The 12,111-nt window shown below is 31.0% G+C and overlaps 1 protein-coding gene across 1 annotated transcript in view; it reads left to right on the top strand.

Moving 5' to 3' along the window:
* Window positions 1–826: 826 nt before the first annotated feature.
* LOC100747957 overlaps window positions 827–12,111 on the top strand; it is a 261,408-nt gene continuing 250,123 nt past the window's right edge. Inside the window, exon 1 of the mRNA XM_033318454.1 lies at window positions 827–848. The gene's annotated coding sequence lies outside the window, so the exon portion shown is untranslated. The remainder of the gene's footprint in view (window positions 849–12,111) is intronic.

Here is a 12,111-nt window from a genome sequence, read left to right on the forward strand (position 1 = left end):
TCATTTTAAAATGATATACACTAGTGGACTGCAGTGATTTGGATATCGATTTGTTACAATAGATGGAACAGTCGAGCGAAATAATTTGAAGTATGTTTGACCACATATATTTCTATTCCACTTACTGGTGTATAATTCACTTCTTCCAAGTGTTTCATCTTTTATATTTGAAAATTTGTTAAATTAGATATAACACATTTTCTACTCGTTCAAATTATTCAATTAATATATGTATATTACATATGTATAATGCATAATATGTGATAATATATGTTCCTATTCTCCTTACAATAGTCAAATATGTTTTATATTTATGAGATTCTCATCTTCTTTACTTTAAAAATTCTTGGATACGTCAGTTGTCCAATTAGTATAATCTTTGTAACAATAATTTCACGGTTGTCTGACCACGTACCTTTCTGTTCTCCTTACCCGTACCAGTGGTGTATATAATATATGTAGAAGCCTATACATACTAACTGACTAAGTTCTGACTGAGTTCTAGTTAAGTTTAGTTTGAGTTTGAAGCGACTTCTGTTCATGTGATGATTTAGTTCTACGAGTCTAATCGATTCCTAACTTTGACCAAACTATTATATAATTCTTCTTGATTTTAGTTCTAATGTGTTCTACACTATATTAACAATGCTGTATGGTTATTCATTGATATCTGTTTCCGTAAAGGTGACGTTGTATCTTTTCGTACAGTCTGTCTTTTAGTTTGAAGAAGGAGATACTTTTCTTCTGAATCAAAAGTGGTACTTAATGATGGAAATAAACATAATTTGTAATTGGACATTTTCCAGGTTTATTGAAAGAAGAACTTACATTTATCCCAATTAAAAGTGGTAAGTGACACAATGCATGATATTTAAAAGCAAGCTTTTCAAATTCTTGTTTAAATTGCAGAAACTTGCAATTCTCTATCTTAGGATTTCTTGTAAAATTACTTGCTGCAAATGTGTCAAGAGAAGCGTGATTCGAGATGAATAAAACAAGGAAACGAAGGTTGAAAGTTTCTGGACAAGAAAGGGTTTCTATAGGGCTGGGATCGAGTTTATTAGCTCTGTTAAAAGGCGAAGTTTTCCATTAAATACTTCGCGTTACCTCTTCATAGTTTGTTTCAAAGTATACCGCTTCTTGCATTTCTCTATACTTTTAATTCTTCAAGTTCGGAAAGAAATTTTAACTTCGATGAAGGATCTTATTTTATTTTTGCGAGAAAGCTTCTTGGTTGAAGAATTCTATCATATGTGTCCTTTTTAATTATATTAACAGACTTTTCTGAGAAGTTTTTTTAAAAATTGTAACTTTGGTCTTGGATGTTTACGTTTGTGAGAGAAACTAACAAAGAACTTTATTAATTATCTATAAAAATATTTTCTTTGATAAATCTCTTTGAAAATTGTCAACTTTTATCTTAGAATCCTTATTTTACTGCTTAAAAATGTTTCTCGTTCCACCTTTAACTATATCAACATATTCTTTGTATAATACATTTCTTGCGAAACTTAGTTCATTTTTGTCGAGTCCAAATTCGAGATTGTTACAATTTTCTTCCTTTCATTTTACTCTCCACTTTCTTCTTATTACCTTTTGGAGCTGCTCCTTTACATCTCTGTGTACATCTATAAGACTACAATAATAGCATAGTAGTGATGCAACCTTTCGTGCAACTTCGTTCCCATTTGGCACAATTGCATGTGTCCAGGAGGACAATTTTCTTATCCTTATATAAACTTTTTAAACAAATCGAACATATATTCCTTACATTATCTTCCAATTGAAAATAACAGCTTCTTTAACATTTCATTGAAATTCCAAAGATTTTTAAAGAAAAAGCAATCACTTATTTTTCTTCGTTATATGAGAATGAAGTGTCGGTGTTTTAAAATTATTTAATACATTAAAATCTGCATATTTTATGTAAAACATCTGAACCGTGTGATCTCGCGACAAATTTGTTGCAAGCAAACATGCAAGCCAACGATAAATTAGGGCAGCTCAGTTTGACGACAAGTGAGTAATGTTTCACGAGTCACGATGTGTATATAGGTCACGAAACTACGATGTACCAAGAGAAAAAGAAATAAAGAAAATTGCACTTCAAGAGTAGTTCCACCAGTCAGAGTTCGATCAAAATAAATTGTAACAAGGTGGACAAAGCGGAAGAAAAGATGAGACACATGTACAGTACTGTGTAAAAGTTTTAGATCAAACAATGAATGAAAATCTTTTACTTTGTAGATTAATATAAAGATTTTTGTGATGTTATTTTTATCTACCTCCGAAGAAAAATTGATACTTTCTTAAGAAGTTATTAATTAATTTAATATAATTACTGAGACAATTTTTCTCTGTGCCGATAACGAGAGTTCTTTTGATGTTGTGGAATAATTTTTCAATAAATTCAGTTTGTATTACTACTTTATTTATAATATTTCAAATAATATATTTAGGTTTTTGGCTTCTCCTCTCGTAGAATATTCTAAATTATTTAATGTTCTGTCAATTAAAGCATTTCTGAAGAGAATTATGAAGTAAAGAAGGTCTTCGTGTTATAAAATCTTTGAAGATTTTTGTAAATGTCTGTAACCAGACTACGAATGCCTTTTACATTTTATGCAACCTAAAACTGGAATATGATGAAACCGAAAAACATAAAATATTCAAAGTAAATTTTTACTTACAATATTTAGTAGGTGACACAAATTTCTTTAATTTCGCGAAAACATGAATTTCTCTAAACGTTTTTAGTAACGCTCTTTACATAAAATTATGTAGAAATATTTCTTCTATAATTTCAGTAGCCATCGTAAGAAAATTAATATCGTCACGTTCAATTTTTGTTATGTCAATATGTTCAACTCCTTCACATTAGTATAGCTGAATGCTACGAAGCACTAATTAAACGGTGTCTCTTGACGCAAAGAATATCGAATTTTAAATTTCACCTTGCTCTTTTCACGCTTGCTTTCAACATAATTCCGAGCTATGTTTTGCGAATTATGTTCGTGAACATACCGACGAAACGTCATATTATGTTTAAATGAGCAAACGAACTTTTCGAATAATCCAAGGTAAACATCGATCTTTCCCGATAGACGATTGGATGTAACACGATGACAAAAGTAAAAAAGGTGAAATATACGCGTTGATTGATAAAAATGGGAGGATAAAATCTTGTTTTGTGAGGAATTTCAAGGGAATCAAATTACTTTAGAAGAAAATTGGATTACGATAGAAAAAATTGATATGGGAAACAATTTGATTGTAAACTAGAATGGATATGGTGATCAACTCCGTTCCATTAGGATTGATTGTTTTTTCTTTTTAAGGAAATAATTATGTCTTTTTTCTATGTAATATAAGTTATGTGCAAGTAATTGTATACTTTAACAGATGTATATCGTCATATGGAAATAATATGGTATTTAATCACGTTTTAGCATGTTTCAAGTACCAAATTATGGAAGAAATTTCTTCGTGTAAAGTAAACGATGGGATCATTACATAAATTAAAAGTTTTGTTTCGAAAGAATACAGATTTTAAATTCTTCTCTATTTGCTATCGATAAAAAAGATCAAATAACAATTTTAAAAGTATCAGGGTATTAAAGTCCGCTGGAAAATATGTTGTTCTGGTCGACGAACTTTCTAATATTGAGACTACTTATATAACTTATCAAATTCGAAAGGAATACCTACAATTTCCAAGAAATCCAATGAATTACTTTCATGATACACGACGAGATATTCTTTCCACAACGACGCGACCAAACAATCGAATATCATCTCCTAATCCCTCGATTCTGCAAGAACATCGAGCAAAGCAATGTCCTGTTTATAAAAATATCGTTCCGTTACACCCCGTGTTTGTTTGACGTCGGCATTCGATATATGATTTATCGGATTCTCAGGGAATATTACTTCCGATGTTCGATAAATCCGCCATCATTTCACTTCGCGTTTTCTATAAATTCCCCATCGTGTAAAAGCGTGGCTACATTTTCTTGATACCACTGAACACCGTGGAAATAAAACAAACGTCTGAGCGAAGGAATATGAAAGGATAGAGAAATAAGAAAAATAAGAGGGAAAGTGAATAATGTTAATGTATCGTTGGTTTCGCTGGGAATACGCATGTATTCGTTGCACTCTGAGGGAAATGCGTCGGAATGCATCACGTCGATGAAGTATACATATGAAACGTGTTTTAAAATAAAGAAAGGAAAGTAGAAATAAAAATAGTACGAAGCAAGAAAACTGCCCTTAATATCTCAACGGCAGAACGGAAGCCGTGTTATCGACACGCTGCGATGTGATCACTATAATGTAGAATCCATTTCGTTAAAGTACCAAGAAGGGTAGCAAAACTTTATGACCCATGGCTTGGCGCGTGATGGGGCTTAAAAAATACGTTGGCCCTCGGTAAAGGGACGTTGTTTGTCCCCGTCTTGGTGAAATTTTCCGCTACGAGACTGGAATTCCTATTATCGTTCCACGACCCCCATCTTCTTCTATCGTCCGAGTTCTGAATTAGAGAAAGACCTTGCTTCTTAGCCAAGATAGATCCTGAGAGTTTAAAGTCTCGCTCCAATCACTGCCCCTACTTTTATCGTGTTATCTTCTTCGATTTTAACGAATTTCTTGATTTGTAATCAATTTTTTGAGAATATTAAGAAAATATGAAAGAATGATCTTTTCGAACATGCTCCTATGATATGTGATATTCACGTATCGCGGCTTAGATATTTTATTGTTAACTAGCTCAGTAATTAATATTTTTGTATCAAATATTTAGAAGAACAATTTTTGACATAATATGTATTTAACACTCAAGAGATATTTTCCAGTTACATGTATTATTATTTACCTTCGAAATTTTTCAATTTTGATTAAGTTAATTGTATTAAACATAGAATATGAATTTATCAATTATTATAAGACTTTTCTTCAGTTCCGAGATTTTCAATATTTATATAATGCTTGAGAGTCGACATCACATACACATCATAAAAGCGAATATGTTAAAGGAATGATTATGAGATTAAAACCATCCTTGATGGGAAGTTAATCGCGTATACTCAACGAAGCAATGCCCTTTTGCGTGGAGAAACCATTTTAGTGCATCAGGAAAGTGTGTACTGCACGAGATTGCACGAGCAATTATGCATTCTTGTACTCTGCTTCTATGGTTTACGAGCGAAGTGGGCCACATACGTTTATCAAGCATTCATCATGTACGTAATTTCTTGGATGATGGAACACAGGAAAGTGTGTCATAAATATAGGGGGCTGCACGTATTTTCCCCGTATCAACCAAAAACATCAAATCTCTTTTTAGATTCTTTCATCTTTAATTGAATAGTCAAGTACATGCTGATAATTTCCAACGTAATTGTACATTTTCCTATCCCAGGAGAAAATGACTTTATTTTATTATAATGATAATTCCATTTCCAAATTCTCTATTCCATATCTCCATATATTACAAAAGCTATAATATGTTTTAATTTTTAAATTTAGTGTTTAAAATCCTATAGTTTTATTTTTAGTTAAACATGAATTAAAGTTTGGTTAAACTAAACTGAATTTCTAATTAATAGAGCTAAATAAATTCAATATAATTTAAGAATTCAGCCAAAATTCCATTTAGAGAATTTTTAGCATAAATACGTGTATTGTATTCATATCGCGTACAGTATAAAGATTAAATTTATAATTACAAATATAATTTTTATATTATTCATCGTCCTTATAAAAAGGGATATAAAATCTTCGAAATACTTAAAAACTTATAAAGACCATGAAAATCAGAAAATGAACGTTTGTTATCGCGCAAGTAATGCGAGTCAATATAAACTCAGACTTAAATGACTTAAATAAATAAGCGGCTTCCAGAGGAAAATGACTGCCATTTTATTTACAGTGAATGAAACTTCATAGACTTCGTAGCATATTGAGAAACTTTACCTAACTAATGACGCTCGGTTGGCAAAGGTAAGGATAAATTTTATCGTGTTAACAGGCTTAATAACTTCGACCTGACGGTTATTTAATCTCTTTACTTTTCGACGCTATCCGGAAATATGTTTAAACTTCGTGCCGAAGATAAACCGAAGCTACAGGAAATTATCTTACCACCGTATGAAACTATGAAACTTTAATTGCCACGTACAATTACAAACGCAGCAACGCACATCTTGAATAGTAGCATAGAAAGGAATACACGGACGGACGAAATACAACGAATGAATGAATTGCTAAATAGAAAGTTTCGAGTTTCAGCTTCAAAATTATAGGTAAGATGTTTCGTTTGACCTGAACATCCATCGCAATGTGAGAAAGAGAATGAATTATAAACGGGAAAAAGAAAAGATGAATTTATCTTAACAAGGCCTGCTAATAATTTTGCGTCTTTCATTCTCTGAGATTCGTACGTTTCAAACTTACGAATCGACATCAAATAAAGGTCGAGTCACGGCTTCTTTCTCTTCTTCCAATGTTTAGAAGCGTACAAAAGATCTATATTACTTTCTGCAAGCACGCTACAAAGGAAGCAATAGCAGGAAAAGAACTACCCTGAAACTTTTCGTACGTCCAGATTGATGGGAACAGATGTAACTGAGAGGAAATTTTTATAAAGAAAGAGACTCTATACTACCTCTCCTTTTTTTCTCGAGGCGAATCATAAAAATCTTTCAATTTTTAACAACTATCAAATTCTTTTTATATTTCAGACAAATATTTAATTCCGAAGCCAAGCAAGAAGATAATTTTAGCAATACAAGGATTGGTTAACATAATATTAAATTTTATAATTATTCTTGTGTAAGAAAGAAAGTAACTAATAAATAAAGTAAATAATGTAACTAACTTATCATTAGATTGTAGATATTTATGTACTTATAGAAAATTGAATCAGTTAAGAAATTGATTCACAATGTGATAAAATGTTTAATTGCTAATAAATAGATTTAACATTTGGTTATGAATATTTATGCATTTATAAAAAATAGATGGAAAAATTTGAGAGAGAAATTATATAAAGGAAATTACCACGTTTGGAGAAACTACGTACATAATATGAAAAACTATGTAAAGTATCCAACGTAAAATACACGATATGGTATTTAAAAACAAATCTCTACTTAGCTCTCTTCCAAATCATATTCATAAAAATATTTGCATAAAATTACGTGGTCTACTTATTTCCCCCATGTTCTTAAATATTTTGAAAATTTATTTATATCTTAAATGATTAGAATATTATTAAAAAATATAATTTATATATCTTCTAGTATCAGAATATTCATTTTATGAATAATTTCTACATCTACTCTCCTTTCCTTTCTTTTACATCCATCGTTCTATCTTACCCCTAATGTTTCTCCACAGAAAGAGAGGTTAGTGTTAACACGACACACCTGGTGGAAAGCCATCAGCTTCCTAAGGAAATACGCGCTGCGTTTTAAAAGCTTTGTAAACCGGCGAATCGAATCAACTTCAGCTTTACACTTGAGCGATCTCGTCAGTCGTTCTGCTTCATCGATTTAAATCGCGACCTAACGGTGATCGATGCGTTTCCTGAAATCTTTATGCTTTTTTGTGAAATTCGACGAGCTAACAATAAAAAGCGAAACTATGAGGAAAGTGTGTTTCTCTAACGAACAAAGTCACAATCTAGGTTAACATTGCAAGATTATTCTTTTAATTTAGGTATGAAACTCTTTGTATGAAAGTAAAACGAGGTTAAAGAACATAGAGCACGTAACAGATATAAAAAAATATTTCATAAAATCTACAATGAATTTGAAGTATATAGTCGGTTCTAAGGAGGAGTAACGAATCTCTAAAATCACTACTTTTGAATTATTTGCAGAGGTCTAATTGTAAACGAGAGCTATTGATTAAAATGGCAATGGAATAATCACACAACAAAATTATATGATTTAATTAGAGCAACACAGATATATCACAATTCAAAACTTCGATAATAAAGACTTCCCAAAGAAAGTTTTTCTTCATTAATAGAGATTAATAGAGACTACATTGAAAAAAAAATAAATTTTTATATCGTTAAATAGTCGATTAATGAATAATTTTCCATCCTTTTGCTTGAGTCACTTTTCTAAGAAACCAACGATATATTCTGGCGAATAGATATTTCAGAAGATTAAACATAATATCTGTGTTACATATGTATTTATAAATATTAAAAGATTTAATTAGAAGAAGTTCAGCTTTGAGTTTATGTTAAATGATACATGACTTGGGGACTTGAGACAGTCTTTTCTAAATTGCGGTACGCTCCAACACACAAAAGAGTAATAAATTGTCCAAACTATAGTCATCCTAACTTTCCCTAATACTAGATATGTATCATACATGTATACCAAACTTATGTTCAGCTTTTAATTCATCATGCCAATAGAATCCCAAGAAAATTCAATCTGTACCAAAAATTCTCTAACCCCTACATTCTGGCTAAGCAACTCCCTTGGAAGTATAAAATAGAGAACACAGACATAACTCACACACATGCCAAATTTTCCTAAGAAAATAAATGTCTAATAGTATATCTATTAATGAATGGAGTAGGAAAGTTAACATAAGCTGTGTCTTTATTCCTCAATATATTTCGAAAATTGTCAGGCGTTTCAATTTAATAATATTCAGAATGAAATTTACAAAATTATTATTAGGTTAAAAAATAGTACGCATTATTACATATTTAGTTTTTAAAAAATTGTATTAAATTCATTGTGAATTTAAATTAAAAATAAAAATGGAATTTATCAGATTTCCCACCATCAGTCATTTCATTTCTCGCCATCGATTAAATTTGTTTTCACTGCAGTAATAACTGAATAATTTCAAAACTATTCCATAATAATACATTCAAAACTGCCAAAAGTTTATATTAATTTGTATTAATTAGCTCTAAAAATATTGACGTGTAAATCGTAATCTGTTTTTATGGGACATCTCCCTTTGTATTTCTGACGAGAGCATTTTTTTTATTAAATCTTCCGAATCAATTTGTTGGACCGACCAACGTTCATGGAGAAACAAAGAAATCAAGATTAAATGTTGATACAACATGCAGTTCGATTTCTCCTGCCGTGAAAGAGAACTGCTGCATCAGATTCAGTATCAATCTATTATTCACGACTCTTCTTTTGTTGACATTTGTATCACTTTGTAGAATAAATCCATTGTTATATTGATAGTAGAATAGCTTGAATTTTCCACAGTTTCGTACTTTAATATCCGAACACAATATTTTCAAATATAGGTAACAGAAATGAAAATTTTAGATTTTCAAAAGATTGTTTCAAGTCCTTTTCTACTCGAATTTTTAATTTCACTTCTGGAAAGATTGAAATTTCTTATATTGTTTGATCTAATTCATTCAATGAATTCATAATCGAAATAGACAATTACAATTATCAGTAATTTAAATATATAAACCAATAAAAATCAAATACGTTACCTAAACGTGCTATAAATTCATAGTCAACTAATAATCGTAGTAATAAACATTTGCATTTTTGCATATGAAATTTGTACCTCCTTTTCTTTTGTAATGCATATAATTTAAATATCGAAACTGCTCTCTTATTGTAGTAAAACCTTCAATTGTGTTTAGTAAGGTGTATGACAAAAATATAAGTCTAAAATTTTTTACAGAATAACATATTATATTAAAGAACAGTTGTTCGCGTTTGTATTAGGAAAGGTAAATCTCGACTAAAATTTTTATAATTATAACTTTTTATAATTGTAATTATGAATTAATAAACTTCCTAATATCACAGTGACCTATTGTGTCGCCTTATAGCGAAAGTATATAGCTTGAAAATTTTCAAGAAAAAACGTTACAATTCTTATTTATACATATCTATTTCTATTTACTCTATTCTATTTTATATCAATTTTTTATATATTTTATTCTATATATATTCCTATCATCACTGATAAATATTTAGAACCCTAAAAAAGCAGATGACCCAAAATTTTAAAAATTCTCTAAGATATAAATCAATGAGCTGAAAAGAAGTACGACATCCGAATAAAAAAGTAAACAACGGTATGCTGTTTTGATCAGTCTGGTTCCAGCAGCTCTGCTCTATCCTCGAATTTATAGCTGCGCTAAATTTATGGATGTTTGGTTTAAATCAACTTCCCGTGGCTGTTGCTGCACTTTAAAGCCTTTTCGAACCAACTTTTATAATATGCTCATAAAGCAAACCGGATGTACTGATCAACGCCTGTTAGCGACGATGAAATCTCTTGACGAAACTCCTTACCAGATAATACCACGAAAAGATTTTCATTTTCACAATTAACGACAAGAAAATATTATCGGATGGCAATGACAAAATTTCGAAGAATAAAACTTAAACATCGGTATTCCAAAATAATTGGCGACAAAATCACGAAATAAAGTATACAGTATGGGGGAATCTGATGGTTCGATATGTCGCGCATAATGCAACCCCGTACAGAGCGTCTTACCATAAGACTCTTACGTTTTATCGTAGTTCGCTCTTCAAATACATTCAAGAAGGGTGGGTGCGTTATTCACGAGACACGAATAAACTTCGAACGAATGTTAGCCGGCGGAATTCTTGAATGTACACAGAAAGTTAGCATAAGTCGCGGATGCCAACCGATATTACTAGCAGGTATGAAACAGGTATGAACGAACATGAAATACAATACTATGAAATTAAATTTAAGAGCACAAATGTATCGAATATGTATATATATTCTGTATAAAAGAGTATAAAATATTCTAATAAAAGTACCCGTTGTAATACTGGACAGGTAGAACAAATATCTATTTAGTTATGTTTATGAAAATATATACTATATTGCGTAATTATATTATATTATATATTATATAAATATTGTATAAAGATATAAATATCAAATGTATTAAAATTACCAAAGATTCATATGATTTTAATATCGAAATTATTTGTAATTTCTTACAAAAATTTTACAATACTTCTTCATTCGTTCCAGTACGACTTTCAGTTCCTCAGATAAGCTTCTCAATTGGTTCGTGTAAAGAGAAACGTAATTTTCGACTGCTTCTTATTTCTTTTCTTATCGGACACTCGAATCTCTCACGCGTACGCATTCACTGATCTGCTGCAAGCTCGTACACGTGACATGGTCAGCGACAAGCCTTGAGTCAGCAGATTACTATTGCTGCTTAGGACGCGCGAGTTTCCAGGAAAAAATGTAGGTCGTGGGGTCTGACAATCTACTCATGGTATGCGTTCTGTTGCATATAAACTTCCAAGTTCTATATATTCCAGACGGAGCGAGATATTAACTGGATACAAAGTGCGTTTAGACTTTACGTTTTGACACTTTACACTATCGTCTGAAAGAATTCTGTTTTTGAAAACCGATATTTTAAATAACAAAAGTACAGAACTAGATCAATTAAATGTTCTTAAGAAAAATTTGGTGAATTTTCTATTAAGAGAAAATCTGTTTCGACAAATAGAAATATAAACTTGTCGTATCTTTTCTTTGTAATCTTCATATCCAATTTTGCTCATTGTCATTTTTCCTAATATTAATGAACAACTTCCGCAACAAGGTTAATATTCTTTCGTAAATGATTTTGTGTCTCGTGTTAATACTGTCCTGTGACTCCGTGCACACTCTACATAATTTCGTTGCAATATACGTCTAGTAAACAGAGACTTGTGCACTTAATTCCCTGATACGTCCACAGTCTTTGGCATAATGCAGCTAGCAGACTTAATTCAACGAAAGCTGTTAACTGTACCTGGGATAAAACGCGCTCGGCAGCTTTTACGTTTCTTTCAATTAAACCCAAAGTTTCTTCGTCGTTTGTCCTACTTTCCCTTAATCACGTAGAAACAAAGCACAAAACAACAAGTTATGTATATTCCTGTAAAATAAAGATCAGAGAAAACAAAAAGAAACTTTCTAAATGGCGGGTATGATATTTGTTCACGCTCATATTATAGAATTAGAGAGTTTAAGGATTTGCAAGTACATAATAATGAAGCGGAATGTTTGGAAAATGCGAAACAACGCGTGGCGCTATCAGGATTC

The sequence above is a fragment of the Bombus impatiens genome, unplaced genomic scaffold (assembly GCF_000188095.3).
Source record: "Bombus impatiens unplaced genomic scaffold, BIMP_2.2 scf_0098, whole genome shotgun sequence".
Taxonomy (NCBI): Eukaryota; Metazoa; Arthropoda; class Insecta; order Hymenoptera; family Apidae; genus Bombus; species Bombus impatiens.